The sequence below is a fragment of the Periplaneta americana genome, chromosome 16, assembly GCF_040183065.1.
Source record: "Periplaneta americana isolate PAMFEO1 chromosome 16, P.americana_PAMFEO1_priV1, whole genome shotgun sequence".
Classification (NCBI taxonomy): Eukaryota; Metazoa; Arthropoda; class Insecta; order Blattodea; family Blattidae; genus Periplaneta; species Periplaneta americana.
Genome location: NC_091132.1, coordinates 120473425 through 120492910, shown reverse-complemented (window position 1 = coordinate 120492910; position 19486 = coordinate 120473425). Strand labels below are relative to the sequence as shown.

At 34.6% G+C, this 19486-nt stretch overlaps 1 protein-coding gene across 3 annotated transcripts in view; it reads left to right on the top strand.

The window, feature by feature from the left end:
* dy (dusky) overlaps positions 1-19486 on the top strand; it is a 292387-nt gene that overhangs the window by 96240 nt on the left and 176661 nt on the right. For 2 of the 3 annotated variants that reach the window (XM_069812942.1, XM_069812943.1), the window contains exon 2: positions 6965-7001. The gene's annotated coding sequence lies outside the window, so the exon portion shown is untranslated. The remainder of the gene's footprint in view (positions 1-6964; positions 7002-19486) is intronic. The other variant, XM_069812944.1, reaches the window with a different exon arrangement.

Sequence of the window (19486 nt, the reverse complement as noted above, 5' to 3'; positions counted from 1 at the left end):
CCCCATACCATCCACTGTAAATATGAGTGAACAAAAGGCAACCTTTCTCATACAACTACCCAGTATTGTAAAAATCACTCAGAAAGTAGCGTTGCCTTCATGCGGTGGAATGGGACGAGGACGACATGATTTATCTCGAACTATAATTGTTCTGCACACGTCTTAAGAAGCCGTTCCCATGCAATTTGTAACCTTCCCTACCCTCTTCCTAATCCTTCCAGGGAAAACTCGTGTCAAGTCTGGCATGAGCCGCAATAAAGTAGCCGACTTTTGAAAAGAATCTGAAGTAAAGAAACAAACTGGAAAGATGTTGAAATATTAAAATAAACAGCTTTTCAGGTTATTGCTAGACCTCTTTACTTTAAATTTAGTATATCTATACGGAAATGGGATTTTCCGAGCAATTATAACCTTGAGGTTGGAATAATCCTACCCTTCTGAATGAGACAGGAATGTCACTTTTCAAACAACAGTTTGTAAATGCCTATAGTTTGAGATTTTAGTAGGTACTTTGTTTCTTACAGGGGGCAGCTAAAATGCTTGTGTCCCACATATCCTCTTATATTCTCCTAATACAGTAAAGCGAAACAGTGTTTGCAGTACTGTTGTGTCATTCATTTCACTCAGTTCTCTAGTTTTAGTACTTACAGTATAAAGTGCAAGTGAGTTTATCTACTGCTTTTAACTAACTAAAATGGCCCCTGTATCTTCAACCCTAACGACAAAATTAAAATCATGTATTGCGATGGACGAAGCTTTCACTACAGCTGGAAAAATAGTAATGTGTCAAGTGTGCGGTAAAAAAAGTCGGGAGCTCTATGAAATCACAACTGGAGAGTCTTACCTATCCTATACCTACCAGATATTGATATTAAATATTTTCATGATTTTACATATGTTGGTACATATTCAGCTTATTTTTCTTACATAAATATATACATATTTCACACCTTGATATTACATAAAAATTCGGTCTCTATTAATAACACAAACATTAGTATAGATGAGAGAATGCGGTATAAAAAGATGAAGAGAAACTCTCCAAATTTAATTTTACAGAACTTCCATGTGTGCATCTCCTGTTAACACTAGATGCATCCAAGCGATAGGAAAATTAGTCCTACGCTCGACCCTGTCCCCTGTTATTCCTTCCATAAGTACTATAATTCTATTCTTCAAGTCTTGGAAATCTACGGTTCGGCGTGTCTCGTAGATTATGACCTTCAGAACCCCACAGAAAGAAATCGCACTGCGTTAGGTCCAGAAATCGAGGCGGCCAGCGGCATAGAGGAAGATAATATATATATGCGTCCAAGCCAGGCAAGTGAGGGAACTTCATTAAGAAATTATTGCGATGAAAATGGGTTGGGTCGTCGTCTTGGTGGAAAATGGAGTCATCGGAATTATTGTGTAGTTGTAACAATTTTTAACATGTGAAGATTGGGGACTCTAATTACCAGAGGTCTGCATCGGACGTTTTCGCTCGAGCGCCAAGTATTTCATAGCATAATACGATAGGTAGTGCACATACATGATGGGTAAAATTGTCACGAGCGATAAATCCTCGAACGGTATAAGCCGAGCGTTAGACATTCGTTCTTGTTACAGTGATGAACTGTGTAGTAACATCATAGATATTTATCATTTCAAAACTTTGCAGTGTTTAACTAACCTCTCCATAGTACAACTACAAAACTTGCTTTAAAATGTAATATAAATGTTGTAGGTAAATGTTCCCCCCCCCCCACATAGGAGTGATTTTGTTTTTGCCACATCCGATAGATGTTATTGGATGTAAATGCAATTATTATAAACGGAGAACACAATCACGATAATGCAAGAACTGTATCAAGTTTTATAGTAATAATAATAATAATAATAATAATAATAATAATAATAATCTCTAATAATTAGTGTATCAGTCTTTGCGTCTATAACAGTTGTGCAGCATGATTATTCGTTTTATTATATTTTCTGTGACGTTAGCTCTGTACTAATATTGTTATTAATCTACTGCTATATCAATAATATTTTGTAAAACGTTTCTACATTGTCGCAGTATATAGGCGGAACACTATGTATGGACCTATCATATTATATATGTGGTAAATCAAATATTGAATAATTATTAATATTAGGACTAATAACTGTATATCGAAGTTTTTCATACTATTTTATTTATAACTTCATGTTCCAGTTTTGATTCGTTCCATTGACTGTTCCATTAAACGTAGAAAATAAAGCCTTATTTTTACCGTGTGAGCAAAACATATGTGTATCTTATCTGTCCCCTTCCATACAAGATAAGACATGTCGGTGAGATGACCTTGTACTGTGCTTCTATTTATTACGAGCGTATCACGACGATCGTATCTCACTCGAGGGTGCGACATTCGACCGAGTTCAAGCGAGCGATTTAACTCCAATGCAGCACTCTGCTAGTTACTATAGTCTCTGCAACGAAGAATTTTCATACACGTTTCCCTGAAAAATCGTGTAGAATTTTTGGTGAATCTCGTTCGTGTTCTATGATTTGTTGTGAGTTTTCAGAGCCCTAGATACGCACGTTGTGGCTATTCACTTGTCGCTTAAGTAGAGTGTTGATTCATCTGAGAAAACTATCCGAGAAACTAGATAATTATTTTACATTTTGTTGCTTTATCAAGGTATTAAAACATTTTAAAACAAATAAAATTATATTTTGCAATTCATTTTTGATTGATTTTCAGAAAGGTCTGAAGACTTGCAAACACATATACATATATTGTAATTTACATGTGTACTTTTGACTATTTGATAATAAGGGCAGTCACACAAGAATAACATCTGTATATAATGTTGGTTTTAGTATGGTTTATTATTCTGTGTGCTATTTAATATGTATTGTATTTGTAGATACTAATGATATTGCTAGAGTGAATGTCGTATCAGATGATGTTGGCATAGTCGTTCATACGATTTTTAAAACATGTAATGTAAAGGTTTTGTACCTTACAAATATTACAGTAAAGTCAGTGACTGAAAAATAAATATTTCTAATATAAATAACATTATGAAATACGATGATAACTACATAATCGTATTTGTGTTAATATCCTTTTTTCTTTCGTTTGAAATGAAATCTCATTTTTAATAGCTTTCTATAACAATTACTGTTTCTAAACTAATTGCTTGTTTATGATTAATCATGCGGCGAAAGCTTTCTGAACACATAGCAGTCACGGTGCCTGATTAGTTGCTATTCCTTCATCAAATAACAGTAGCATTCCTTTACCTCGCAATCTCTCTAACCAGCAGCTATAAACGGCGATAGGATTGGAGAGTATCGCGTTCTAAATTACCATCGTAATTATAAATTAACAATCAATGTTTGAAACTATATTGCAAAGAAGAAGGTTAACATCATAAATTAATTTTGCACTTCGTAACTCGTTGTTAGACGTTTTGGAGACTAGTAATTTAACTTTATTATGTGTGTAAAACGGAGACAAACGGGCACGTCACTATGTTATAAAATGATTGGATTGGCAGAAGTCTTCTGTTATTACACGTCATAAATAACGCCTACTCAGACAATCCTTTGTGCAAGTGGGTGGTGACAAAGTCTTAGTATATTGTTATTAGGATATAAAATTACTTCCATAATCACAATATTAGTCTGAGATTCGCTTATGCTCGCGCCGCAATCAATTCTGACACGCCATTACACGGGGAATTAGCAACTGGAACAAACTGTTGTTTTTGTAGCAGCAAAAAGACAATTGCTTTTCTTTACGAGAAAGATAAATTTAAGTATAGAGCAGCGGTGGCGAAAATGTAATCGTGCGCCGAGCCACTGTGTAACCTGCAACGTGGATAGCACCTATGGAGGGAGGCGGACACCCGAAGGGGAAGTGAAGCAACTGTCTGACTTATTAACGGATTTTCATTTTCCTTACGTCATGCACTTAAATATAATTTTATCAGTACATGGCTACAAACTAATGTTTAGTACGTGTAACGAAGAAAGAAATGAACAATAAATGAACAATATCACAACCTAAAATTAACTGTCTTCAGAATGTCTCTGCGACAAAGTTTCAATATAGGAATTATGTCACTTACTGCCAGTCGTAATTGATCACGAAGGTATTTGTCTGTCAGTCGTGATCTAAATTTGGTTTTTACTATTTTAATTGTTGAAAATAATTTTTCACAAACGTAAGTTGTAGCGAATATGGCTTCAACAAAGCAAGCAAAAGAACGAAGCTTCGGATATTTATTTTTTGGCAAAGTCCAATATTTGTCAAGTCCTTACATCTAGCTTTCATTTGACATCACATAGTAAATCAGTGAATTCAAATTGAAGAGCTAACCGCATTATTCGTACATCTGCAGAAAAAGGGTCGACGTATAGAGATGATGATGATGATGATGATGATGATGATGATGATGATGATGATGATGATGATGATAACAACAATAACACTTAATCTTTTAGGGTGCTATTCATAGACATTTCGCAGCACGCTACGAGCGTACTAAGCTAGCCCCGGCTATCCACTGGTCACTAGTACATAATTCAAATCATATCCTATCGCTAACACTGGTTTATGAATACGAAAAACGCTGATCATCCACCGGAAGCCCGCGCTAAAAATGTCTATGAATACGGCCCTTAATTTTTTCATCAGTAACATGTAGTATAATGCCGTTTTATGTTATACAACCGTTTTCCTCGTAATACTTGTGAATAAATCATACATTTAATATTCTCATCATATTGACAGCAAAAAAATGCGTCCTCCCATCCTACTTGGAACTTTCGTACATGGTTTTGAGAGAGACATATGCCACTCGCAGGTCAGAGACAAATACAAATGGAACGGAGTTTGACTCTAGTGAGTGAGAGGGTGGGGTTGGCGGAGGTTAGAAGCAAGCGAAATGCACAATTATCACTGCGAGCCACAATGTCTCACGAGTCACGTTCTCGCCACGGCTGGTAGAGAGAGATGTGCCGCTCCCAAAGTTTTCTAACAGTAATGGTATATAGTGTCATCGTTAATGACCCGTTCTAAGGAGATGGCCTCTTATAAAAAGTTCAGGGTTCGATACGGAATTTATTTTTAGAGCTAAGATAAAATAAGGAGGAATATACGAAGAATAGAACAAAACCTATTTCAAGAATTAACAAAACATTTATTTATTAATCATGAAGGTATAGAATTTATAATAATTTTTCAATACTTGATGACATTCGCTACAGTGAGTCGAAAAATTTAGTACTTTAAGATTCAAAAATAATTTTCACACTTAATAAGAATAATGATATGTTTTCATAATGAAATCGTAAATAATAATAATAATAATAATAATAATAATAATAATAATAATAATAATAATAATAATAATAATCGTGATCATCATCATCATCATAAAAATCCTTTCAATAATATATGAAACTGAAATATCACTTCATATAATGATAAAACTTGGATATGGTCCAGTTTTGGAATTACAGCAGTCACTATAGACAAAATTACAGTCAGCAGTTATTAACATAATCCGAATTTTCTGAAATTCCCTGCTTTTGGCTGAAGATTGATACATCGTGACCATAAAAATAACTGCCCTAGTGTAGGTTTATGTAGTTGCAAACGTTGTAAATGTTAAGTTCCAGGACACGGTGAAATAATAATAATAATAATAATAATAATAATAACAATAATAAAAAAATTTATAATAATACAATAACTACTTATTTCTGAGACTTCATGACTGGATTTTTCTTCTCTATGCTAATACTAATATGATTAATTAGTTTTATTAATACCGAGTAAGTTATTTATAGTTCTCTTTTACGTACGTGCATCTGCTTTACAATATATTGACATAATGCATGTTATGCGGGTGTCTTATTTGACTCCAGCAATAGAAAAACATCGTTGTTCTGTTGTTGTAGTAGCTATCAATAACCAGCCCAACGGAAACTACCCTTCAGGTTCTACCTATTTGCTATGATGATGGAACCTGTATGTACAGGAAGGCCACGAAGTCCCGTTTCCCGCTATAATAACAAACATAAACCCCTAAACTTAAAGAAATAATGTGAACACCAGTTCTTTAGAAGAGTTTTCTTGAGATATGAACCATTACTTATCCAAAGGATCAATCTGTGTACCATCATTCTCATGGCAAAGGGTAATACGCCACCAGGTTGTGTGCGACAGTTTTCGGAGCATTGCTGGTGTAACTTGAGTGAAAGCTTGTTTCACAGCATTTTTTCAGTTCGTCAGTGGTATTGTAACGGTTTTGTGAAACGATAACCTTTATGAACCCCCAATAGGGAATTAGCACATGTGGTGAGGTCTGGGCTTCGTGGTGGCCAGGCAAGTGGTGCCGGCAGCGCAGGAGAACCACGACCAACCCAACGCCCAGGAACAGCTTCATTAAGAGTTAAGACGTTGACAACATCAACAATTAAGTTATTCTCGTACTGCGATGGCATAATGGGCAGGTGGCGTATTGTCCTTTGCCATGAGAATGATGGTACACAGACCGATCCTTTGGAAAATAATGGTTCATATCTCAAGAAAACTCCTCTAAAGAACTGTTGTTCATTTCATTTCCTTAATTTTAGGGGTTTATGCTGGTTATTATAGGGGGTAACGGGACTTTGTGGCCTCCGTGTACAGTAATTCAGAAACATTGTAAATGTTAAGTTACAGTTACAGGATTGGAATGCCATGAAGTCTGTAGTTGATCACATTCATCGTAAAAGTCTAAAACCCCATATATCATCACACTGCTCTACAGTCGATCAATGATTACTATTCCATCTTAAAGACGAGTATTTTAAAGCAATGAAAACATGGAAGTGGTGGTGGTGGTGGTTGTGGTAGTAGTGATGTTAGTAGTAGTATTAGTATATGACACGCCTTTTTGAGTTATAATAATTTAATAAATGTTTGTTTTGTCTTTTCAGAGATCCCCTAGGACGCCTACTTTTGTCCTTCCTGTAGGTATGTAGTTCGACAATACATATGAACACTTATGTCACTCTATCCTTTTCAATATAATGTAATTTACCTTATAGAAATTAAGCTTCTCATGTAGGCTACAGTCATTTTCGGATATCTGGCTACGTAACGGTCACGCAAATGATGTTATAGTAGTAATAGTAAAGTACCAATTAAGAAAAGAAAGTTCGAGCATAAATTCAATTAACGACAAAATACTTAGGTCAATTATTACGTCAGAATTAAATTATTTTTCCCACTTCTACTCTAGGGAGGTAGACTAAATAAAAACAAACGCCAAGATACATTCATTCCCTCTTTAGTCGCAACTGAAATTTATGGACACAATTGCAATTATCACATCTATTAATAATATTGGTTACGACATTTACATGGATATTATCATTTTATATGTCAATATTATGCTCAATAAAAAGAGTTGTCTTTAACATAGAATGTTCACACCACAAACTAGTCGGTGAGTTCACTATTTCCGACTTTTCAAAGAAATATGCTAACAAAGAGGTTTCGCAAATAATTGTCTCCTTAACACCACACCATTCCTTAATATCATGTACGAACGTTCATATCGTTTTTCTTTATTTCTACGGCAGTAAAGAATCACAAGCAGCCCTTGATGCTTCTTCAGCATCAACTGAAATCATTTTTAATAACTACAATATAATTTTCAAAATGTCTGTCACACTTCTCTATGTTTACAATTTATATAGCAACATGCATTGTAATAAAACAAAAAACTACTGAAACGCGTTCACTAATATTAACATAATATGTAAATCTGAACCAATCTTTTTGAATAAAACAAAAGAATACTCATATGCGTTCACTGATATTAACAGAAATGTAAACCCAAGCTAATTTTTGAAAATATAATATTTTTACGTAGATTATATGCAATTCGGGATGTAAGTAGATTTTACCGTTCTCGGACTTAATTGCAAACTCGTCCTCGACTGGGAACAACTACTTACTCCATTGCAGCGTAGATAACTATTGATTTTAAATCTGCGAAGTTAGCTCTGTGGTAGCGTGTCTGTCTTCAGACTAGCCGACCCGGGTTCGAGTCCCGGCGGGATCAGAAATGGTGAGGTGGTGGTGTGTAACTTATAATCACTAGATTGCGTACCAATACGCCTGGGTTAAATCCAAAATCTCTCCGCAATGTATATGTATAGAGGTATTGGCTGATGACTATACTAAATTCCAGCACACAATTCATTCAGAATATGTAGAAATTACACTTCGGATTTTACTAAATGTATAGGCCTACTATCGAAAGGTGTTACATACCCCCCTTAAATACTGTACATGTGTTACCTGTGCTTATGTATATTTTCGGTATCCGATGTTTCATTTTTTAAAATATAATTCCTAGTACTGAAACTGCCATATTGAATTCGCACAAATTATATTATTCGTAATTTTCGTCTCGAAAACCTCTAAGATATCTAATTTAATTTTTCACCCATTTTGTCCCACTCCACCACTTTAGGGACAAAGTCGGACAAAATAATACCTTATTCGTATTCTGTGATCGCAAAGTTCCCCAGATATCGACTTTCATCGAGATCGGATAACATCAGATTTCTCACTCCCGTCTGCCTTTTTATCATTACCCCAGGAGATGGTATTTAAAAAAAATCTAAGAATGTTTAACCAATATTGTAGAGAGTAAGCTTCATTTTAAATTTTACGTCTCTAGTTAAATATACTTTAGTGAATTTTTAAAATCGTCACCTCCTTTCTCTCGCCTCTCTGCTCGGAAGTAAAAAAAAAAAAAAAAAACCTGAAGTTATTTGAAGGGAGTAGCCTACATCAAATTGAAGTTTTTTACTTTCCTTATATATTTTAGAAACAATTCTGAAAGATGAGATGAATAGTCTAATCCAATGTTATGAGTGAATCTTTGTTTTAAACTTAAAGGCTGCACGTCTGCTGGTTAAACAAAATAAATCGGTATAATTATTTTGATCATTACTGCCTCCCATTTTCCATCTCTTAATGTTGGTATTTCGTAAAACTCAGTCTCATCTATTGACTAAGGGTTAACATATTTCCATATACATACATATATATATATATATATATATATATATATATACAGGGACATCATTTTATTTTTACTAACATTTTTAATATTAACCTGTCTATACCTTTAGAGAACCGGAAACACCGTTCGCTACCCCCTTCCGCGACTGGAGTTCGATGATACTGGCGTAAAACACAAACAAATCACTTTACTAGGTATAGGAGAGAAGAAAAGTAGTTCATCCATTTACGTAAACTAGGAAATATCGCAATTTTGAGTTCGATAATCTTCATTAGGTTTTTATTTAATCAAAATACAGTACTGTATTAACAATAAGTGTTTTTACTCACGAACTGAGTTATCCATGCGGACGTATTCATTATGCAGTGTATATTATACTGTCTACAGCACATTAGCGTACATTATAGAGAATGAAGTTAAATTGAAAAATAATCGTAATATGGATATTTAAACACATTTTTGAAAATGGTGGCCGTTCATTTCGATACAGGCTTCAGTTCTTTTGTGAATATTATCGCACTATAGACTATTGTACCTAATTCCAATTACCAGTTTCGTCCTTCGTACTAGTAACTCATCTTGAAATAATTCTGTACCACCTCTATAAAAGAGTATCTTACGTACTGTAAACTCAATCTTCACTTCTGCCCGACCCGCACAGATAAAATGACTCAGACATGCTATCTACTGTCCGTCCAAGTGGTTATGCCGCAGGATCGTAGAAAGGGGGAAAATCACGTGATAGTTAATTACTTAACGAGGCCCTTTTATTTAAGTCATTTTAAACAGTTGTATAATATTACGTAAACGTCCAATTCCTAACAGAAATTAATCTTTTCAGAAAAGAGCTGAGACAGCCCAGCTTTTACAGAGGGGCGTGCAGAAGCAGGTGGGGGAAATCGGGATGCGACGTAGGCAAACGGACAGTACCTGTGCGAAAATATGGTTCAATATTGAAAGCTCTTTCGTCACTGGAAAACGGCGAACATATTTCTGGAACGTACTATACTTACTAACTCGGTGCTGTTTACTATATGCAGCCTTGATTCTGTCTGGAGGACAGTTGGAACTTCGTTAGTAGAAGGGGTGGGAGTGAAGTACATTAAAAAACTCAGGTACAATAAAAATTGAAGTAAAAATAAAATGATGTCCCTGTATGTATATATATATATATATATATATATATATATATATATATATATATATAATATATAACAGATTATATTTCCATTTCGTACAATATTCTGGTCACGAGACATAATCATATACTGTGTTTTTTCGGGATTTACTTCCAAACCTATCGCTTTACTTGCTTCAATTAAAATTTCCGTGTTTTCCCTAATCGTTTGTGGAATTTTTCCTAACATATTCACGTCACCCGCATAGACAAGAAGCTGATGTAACCCATTCAATTCCAAACCCTCTCTGTTATCTTGAACTTTCCTAATGACATATTCTAGAGCAAAGTTAAAAATTAAAGGTGATAGTACATCTCCCTGCTTTAGCCCACAGTGAATTGGAAAAGCATCAGATAGAAACTGGCCTATCGGGACTGTGCTGTAAGTTTCATTGAGACACATTTTAATTAATCGAACTAGTTTCTTGGGAATACCAAAGACACATATAGACTACTGTAACATTTGTTTAGTTTTTGGAGGTGACTGTCCAGAGTCCAATAGAATACTCGGGCTTGCATGTTTACTCTTATGTCCTACCAATTCCACTGCGACAGAGATAACAGCCGATTTTGCAGCGGTGAGGAACTCTCTCTCGAGTTCACAATAACGAAATCCATCTGCCAAAATCCCTGGCGCCAACTATAATTATACAAACTGTTGCATATTATATAAATGTTTAATTACGTAACAACTTCAAAACACTAAAACGTCACTTACCATGTTTTACTCCCGAACCTCTCAATTGTAACTTTTATTTTGACGTTACTTTTCACATCAGTAAATATATAGAGGCGATGCATGAATTGATAAGTTTAACCGTAATTCCTCGTTTAATATCCCTTTTAATCTGCAGAGACTAGTCAGAGGATGTGAGTTGATAAATGTAGTCGTAATTCTTTTATGTACCTATCCTATAAACTAAAGTAATCATTGAATACTTCGAAATTTTATCACTAAGAAGGCATTGAGAATCATATTTTTAGCTTCGGTACAATCATTAATACAATATGGTATAATAAATTGGGTGGAGTAGCATCATCTGTTCTTAATCCATTAATTTTATTACACTGAAGATTAATAAAAATTTGGCTGACCAAAAAAATGGATTACTCAACAAATTTAATTTATACAGATTTTAATGTATTAACTATTGAAGAAATTATAAATATAGTTTACTAACTAACTTACTACCACAGAAATCAAATAAAACATAAATCTAATCGACATGAATATCGTACTCGAAGACAAAAGTCTACTTTCCCATTAATTGAGCCTAAATGTCATACAAGTGCAGCTCTTAAAAATGGTGCTAGTTTCGGCCCAAGACTTTATAATAAAATTACAAACCATTTTCCAAACTTGAAATATTTTAAAATTGAAGCTTTTAAAAAAGAAATTTGTAAAATTATCCATTATAGGCCGATATAATATTAACAAATGTATTTTTCCCCTTTCATTTCTGTCGACTATATTCATGTTTTTATTGAATATCACTGGCTTCTGTCGGATTGTCAATTTATATTAAATATGTATTTTCTCTCTCTTTCTCTTTCTTCTTTATTCTTGCTCTTGTGTTGTATTTATTGGTTTGAATTAAGTTACTTACTGTATTTAGTAAACTGTCCTTGTAAATTTTATGTTTTATTATTGACTAAGACCACACCGTACACGAACCTTGCTGTTACGGTAGTGTCTAGAAACATTTTTGTTTTATAAATGTAATTTGTACTCGCTAGCTAGCTAGTTAAATAAATTAAATACATATAGTTGATGAAACGATAAAAGTAGGTCAGTTAACGCTTCTTTAGTTCTGCAGGAGCTACACAGACATGATTACATGACGTTAATGGAGCAATGGTGTAATGACGATAGAGGAACCCGAAATACGGCGAAAATCTCCTCAGCTACTTTATCGATTGAATCCCTGTCCTATTGGTAAGAAATGGTCAGCTAGCAGACATGCAGCTGGGCGTAGTTGCTTCCGGATAATTGAAGGGAGGAATCTATGGTCACTCGGTCCTGATCCAGTTGACAAAACACAACCGCACGCATTCTGAGCGAGGTGTAGCCCAGAGCGATGGTTGCTTTGAACTTGTGTGTGGCCGGCGGGTAGTCGAAGTTGTTCGCCGCTATTCGGCCGGTCCGTTCCCGGCCTACATTCGCTCACCTTCCGCGATGTCATCCAAACGCTAGCGCAGGAATTCGTTATATTGCTTATACTAATAAGCCTTCGGAGACGTGAATGTAAATGAGTAGGTAAGTCCAGGTGGGCCAGTCTTTCAATTTTGAAATTTCGCAAAATGAGTCGGACAGCAGGTTTGTAGAAGACATATCATTAACATTTCTTTTCTAATGCAGGATACTTCGAATTTCATCATTGACCCAGAGATGGAAGAATTCCTTTGTAAACAAGAAACAGGGACATCATTTTATTTTTACTTCAATTTTTATTGTACCTGACTTTTTTAATGTACTTCACTCCCACACCCTCTACTAGTAAACTTCCAACTGTTCTCCTCACAGTACCAAGCGTATACAGTCAAAGTCGCCTTAAGGTCATAGTAAACGCAAACAGTATTGAGTTAGTGAGTATAGTACGTTCCAGAAATATGTTCGGGCTATTTCATATGAAATCGGACAACGAAATACCATGACATGTCAGAATTGTCTGAAAATTCGTACAGACGTTTAGTATATGGGAACTAGTAAATGTACAAATTTTGGCTTTCCTTAGCCCAGTAGTTTTTCAGATAAAATTCCTTAAAATTTAGCGTATTTTGTATTTTCTTCTTACTTTAAACACGTACTACTACGCCTGGCTTCGAAATAAAAAATTAAGCTATAGCTAATTTTGTAGTGCACATTTAAGTGTATTAATGGGGTATAACACATATATTTTATTGTTTGTGGAAATTATGGATATACTGTTTTTTGTGATTTATAACTTGTTACCACCAAAAAAGTATGGATATAAAATACTATAATATTAGTTATTGTTGAGACAAAAATCATACAATTTTTTTTAAAAAGCTATTTTAAATGAAAAGCCTTAAAATAAATATTTCAAATCTCGCTATAAAAATACGCGCTCCCTGCAGCGTCATGCGGCGATGTGAGAGGAACCAGAATGTTCTTATCAGCTGGCCTTGAAACAGCTCGTGTGTAGTCACAACACAAGGAATTAGACGAATACGTGATCCACCAGCCAGTCTTCTGCATATACTGTATTATTACAGGGTGACAGTAGATATTCATTTCCAGTGTTTGAAAGTTTTCTTTTATTGTGTTGCAGAAAATTGAACAAAAACTACTATACTCGTATTAAGGTAAGATAATGATTACGTATTGCCTTAAAAGCAAGACTTCTAGATATCAATCATGCTATTACAGAATCGCGTTACAAAAATACATGTGCACATTATCAGTACTGAAAAGTCAAATCCTTTTTTATAGGGTGCCCAAAATGGAAAATCGTTTTAGGACAGATCGCTGCTTCAACCCCTTCCGACGATTACGTAGAAAAAGGACCACAGAAAAGTTGAAGGTAGTGCCAAATCGGATATTGGAAAAGTTTAACATTCCCATTAACTTAAAAAAAAAAACTCTGTGAGAATGTGTAAAACTTGTTCCTTGCAATTATACAAGACTAGACCATCCCCTATGGATATTACCGGTGCTTCTAATGAAACTTTTCTGCCATGCTGCCGATAGTGTTGAAGTAACCATCAGTAAACAGTAACAGGTTAGTGTAGTCATTATGTAATTATTTTAGTATTCAGAGAAATACATCTTTCATTTCGAGTTGTTTTCAAATGCGTGAACTACTCGCATGACGGAACTTACGAGCTGCTAGCGTTGGCCAACTACGCACGCTCAGCTTGCTGTGGGATGGAGCCGCGAGGCGAAGAAATCCACGATGAGAATTCTTTTCTTTATTTTTTTTTCCACCCTTACCCAAAGAAAATTTCGGATCTGTAAACTATGTTTTATTCTATATTAAGTCGTCCATATTGTCGTATTTTTATGTTTGAGCTATTTCGTCAAGAAAAAAAGGAAAATAAATAAATCTGCCTAGTCAAGTGAATAAGAATTAAAAAAAAAACCCTCCAAAATCATTATATTACTCTCTGAGTCTGCTTTAAAAAGACATGTCGTTGAAAATTCTACCACTAAATGTCTCTGAGCAATGTTCTTCCAAAGCTAAGAATTTTATGAAAGTACGATAAATACAGTATGACGCTCTATAAAATGAAAAGTAATTCTAGTTGGGGATATTTTAATTCACCATTAGGCTTGTCCAGTGAAGGCCTTTCAATGACAGAAGCAGCGCTTTTTTTAAAAAATGCGAGGTCAAATTTTCTGAAATTTTGTCCGATTTCACATGGAACAGCCCGTTCGCGTTTTCCAGTGACGAAAGAGCTTTCAATATTGAATCATATTTTCGCACAGGTACTGTCGTCCATTTGCCTACGCCGCATTCCGATTTCCCTCACCCGAAACTGTTTAAGATATCTTAAATAAAAGTAATTGACTGTCACGTGATTTCCCCCCTTTCTACGATCCTGCGACATAATCACTTGGACGGACCGTAGATAGATGTCTGAGTAATGTTATCTGTGCGGACAGAGGTGACGATTGAATTTACAGTACGTAAGGTACTCTTTTATATAATAGGTATAGAATTATTTCAACATGAGATACTAGTACGAAGGACGAAACTGGTAATTGGAATTAGATGCAATAGTCTATAGTGCGATAATATGTACAAAAGAACTGAAGCCTCTATCTAAATGAACGACCACCATTTTCAAAAATGTGTTTAAATATCTATATTATGATTATTTTTTAATTTAACTTCATTCTCTATAGGCTATTGTACGCTAATGTGCTGTATATAGTGTAATATACACTGCATAATGAATACGTTCGCATGGATAACTCAGTTCGTGAGCAAAAACACATAGATTATTAATACTGTACTGTATTTTGATTAAACAAAAACCTAATGAAAATTATTAAACTCAGAATTACGGTATCTCCTAGTTTACATAAATGGATGAACTACTTTTCTTCCCTCCTATACCTAGTAAAGTGATTTGTTTGTATTTTATGCCAGTATCATCGAACTCCAGTCGTGGAAGGGGGTAGCAGCTCTGAACCATTAATCCATAGGTATAGCCAGGTTAATATTAAAAATTTTAGTAAAAATTAAAATGATATCCCTGCGATATGATGCGAGTTAAGATATATGATGTCAGGGGGGAAGGAGGGTACAGACAGTGACGGTCTTACTAATAAAAACTCTATATACAGACGTTTAACTGTCTTATACTTATGCAATGAGTAGCTCGTTTATAAATCGTGTGTAAATTCCTTACTAATAATCACTACATACGTCGTGTATAACAGCATAACTGTTACATAGCTACGTCATAGTTTCGTCATTACTTCATTACGAAAGGTAATAGAATATCTGAGGATCTCTATTGCATCCGTTAGAGCGCTCTAGTGTGGCGTGTTAAATATCGATAGTACAACTGGCTCTAACCGATTACCACACTATATTTTGGTCAAAGAGTACAAGCTACAGCAATATTATTCTAATAATTCTATGGTCTTTGGTTTGTTCTTCTGTGGTTACAAGGTAAACATCATCATAAAATGACAGTCGATATGAACAGCTGTTAAAGGGGCGGCCATTTTTTCCCTATATACAACGCTTAAACAAGGGGTTTCGTGTATATAACTACTGCAAAGCAATTCCCATTGTATAGTTACAGCCTGTTTATACGTCCATAGCTTATTCACATTTTATTAGTAACGTTTTCTGTCTCAGCTCTGCATAAGTCTCGTATAAAAACTATACACGGTTTATTAGTAAGACTGTGAGTGTACAGCAGAGATGCGATGCATACTATTAATTCCGAGCGTGAGCTTTTTTAAGCTCTCTCCATAAGCTCAGCGCTTTTCTGCTGCTACTGTAGCAGTAAGAAAGGTGTACAGAACATATAACGTTGCAGACCATGACAGATCGCAAGCAAGATTACAATACGGATTTAATGATAAGTAGAAAGTTCAGTTTTTATATAATGAACATGGCGGTGAAGTACAGTGTTTAATAAGTAAAAAATATATATTATTTGTAAAAAATGTCAAACATCGGTACGAAACACAACACAAACACGGATATATACATTACTCTGGAGAAGAAAGAAATTGATTTCAGACAAGATATCACAGGTGCAACTACTATTTAAGGGAACACTGTGGTGAAATAATGCTGAAAAGTTATGAAAATTAACAATTTTTGTTTTTTATGATCGTTTTTATATTTGAGACTGTTTTAAATGATCTAACCATATCAACTGTGGCCAAACATACAGTGCGTGGGTTGAGAGAAATGTTTTTTTTTTTTTTGTCCTTTTAATGCTGTTTTCTCGACTTAACATTTTAAGTACAGTAGTTTATTGCATAAAAAATCTCCTTGCACAACAGTTATTGTCATATTGGTCTGAAATTTCTCAAAGAGGTCAACTAAATGTTGATAAATAAAATTTAATTAGCATTTGTATGAAATAGGCCCATTAATATTAAGTTCCTTCGGGGAATATTCATATTGCACTTGGATTAAATATACTGTGACGGTAAATTCATAAAATAAAAAATTTACTATGTCTCTCTATTTAGACTGAGCTCAAAAAGCTAATTAATTTTTATTTCCATAACTATATTCAAGATTTTTAGCAAATATGAACTAAAAATATTGAAAACTTTTACACAAAGAGCTCTTTTAATGATGTCAATATAAAATATATTTAAAAAAAAGTATAATTTAAAAACTATTAGATCTAATAGCACCAAATTTTTATACAAATGATAGTATTTTAGATCTGTTTATGTTGTTTAAATTTCACAAATTTTAGATGGAAATTGTGAAAGTTTTAAAATTCATATCTGTCCCCGTAAATTATTGACCCCAAAAATTACGATGGGTCTTCAATGGCATAATTTAATTAATTTGCTTTTCCTCAGTATGTGCATCTCACAAATCAGTCTAAGAAAACTCATTACATAATCATGATTGGAGAGTATGGACTACATTTTCACAATCACATTATCAATATACTTTATTTCAATCTTATTGCCATTATTTTCTAAACAAATGTTCAAAAGTGCTTACAGATCACACACATCGAGCAGGCAGACGCTATTAGACCCTGCTAATTAATGAAGTGAAGTATTTACATAATAAACAACTGCTTTTAACAAGAAAATATTTACAAACAATTAACTTTTTTCCTTCTCTTTTTGTTCTTAAAATCCCTTTCCTTTGTGCTTTGTTATATATGTACTGTACATGTATATTAAATAATTATTGCATAGCCTGAAATTTAGTAACGCAAGTTTTTATAATAATGACTGCCTTTTATTCGCTGCATGTGCATGTACATCCCTGTGTCTACGTTGCGACGCTATGTAGTGGATGCGCTATGCGCTCGTGATCAAGGTCGAGCTCTTCTACCGCGATTGAGAGCTAATATCGTCTCATCCCTGGTGTACAGTCTTTTTTCAATAGCAGTACTGAAGTGTCTTTCTAAACCATATGCGGGCAAAATGTGTGCTGCAACACAAAACAAACTGTGAGATCGCCGTGAAGTCAGGCTACACCCCCCCCCCCCCACCCAACCAATAGTAGATATCAGTAATGTATTTATTGTTCTCCCCACCTTGCCATTTTGTTGTCATGCAGCCTGCATCAATCGCTCCTTACATCTTGCCCACTTCTGTCCTAAACGAACAGTGTGGTAGTTTCCGATTGAAGTTAGATATCTTACGTATAGTGCAGTTATCAAGATGGAACGAGCGTCACGTATTTCCAAATTGAATGTGCTTATAGAGGAACTTAGAAGTTAACATTTCACACTACAGTAAAAGGAAAAAAAAATACTCTGAAATTTGGGTAAGAGAGAATTTAAGGGGTTAAAGTGTCAAGAGTTAAATCGCAATAGCAATTATAAAACACCGGGAAAATGTTAATTTTCAGCACGCATAGAGAGTGAAGAAGCATTTTCAGCTACACAATCTGAATTAATTCAATAATTATGTGAAAATATGGTATCTGCTAATATCCCGCATTCTAAAGCTGAAAATATTAATTTCTGAAACTCTTACATATAGCCTATTTCAATATATATTTGATTGTTTCCATAGATGTTCCTGTTATGTAAAGTAAAGTGTATTACCTATCACAAATAACTGTTCACTATATGATGTTTCCGGCCCGGTGTTACAAACTTTCAGGGATGATGGGGAAGGACACATGTATCAATTTGAGATAAGGACCCATGGTCCGAAAATGACCGAGTCGAAAGTTATAAGCAAAAAAAGTTGTGTGGAAATGGAATTGTGATTTCGCATCATGTGCCCTCCTTCCCTTAACCTTTGGAACAATCGTGGAAAGATGGTATGGGCCGGATGTCTCCTACGTGGGTACTTAGCCCGATACAATCTGTGAGCTTGTCTACTGTTCCCATTGGTTCATCCATATTCGGAAATCAGGTCTCCTTATTCCGCTCTCGTGTACTCCTCCATTTCACTAGGACTGATCGACTGGACACTGCAACTTGTACACATACACTGCTGTCTACAGACGTGCATATCAGGACCGACCATGTCCGTTACACATTACGCTATCTGCATTTCTTTAGTGTAGTTTCCTATCCCCACCCCTCAGACAACGCACTGAACGGAATACTGTAAGTAGACAACATAAACAACGTCAGATGAATACAGTATGTGTAATATGTACAGATAAATACACATAAATAAGGTGTACAGAGGAATAACATTATTTCACAACCATTTTTGCTTGTAACTTTCGACTCGGTCATTTCCGGACCAGGGTTCCTTATCTCAAATTGATACATGTGCCCTTCGCCATCATCCCTGAAAGTTTGTAACACTTGCCCGGAAATACCCTCTATATATAATAATAATAATAATAATAATAATAATAATAATAATAATAATAATAATTATTATTATTATTATTATTTTTATTGTTATTATTATTATTATTATTATTATGTATGCGCAATAATGACACAAGCATTTTTATTATACAAGTTAAAATTTGTTAAAATGGAATGCCTGTGAAAAAATTAAGTTTCAAAGGTTTCATTACATTCATGAATATGTTCTAGAACATAGTACGATATTAATAATTCTGTGGTGTTCGG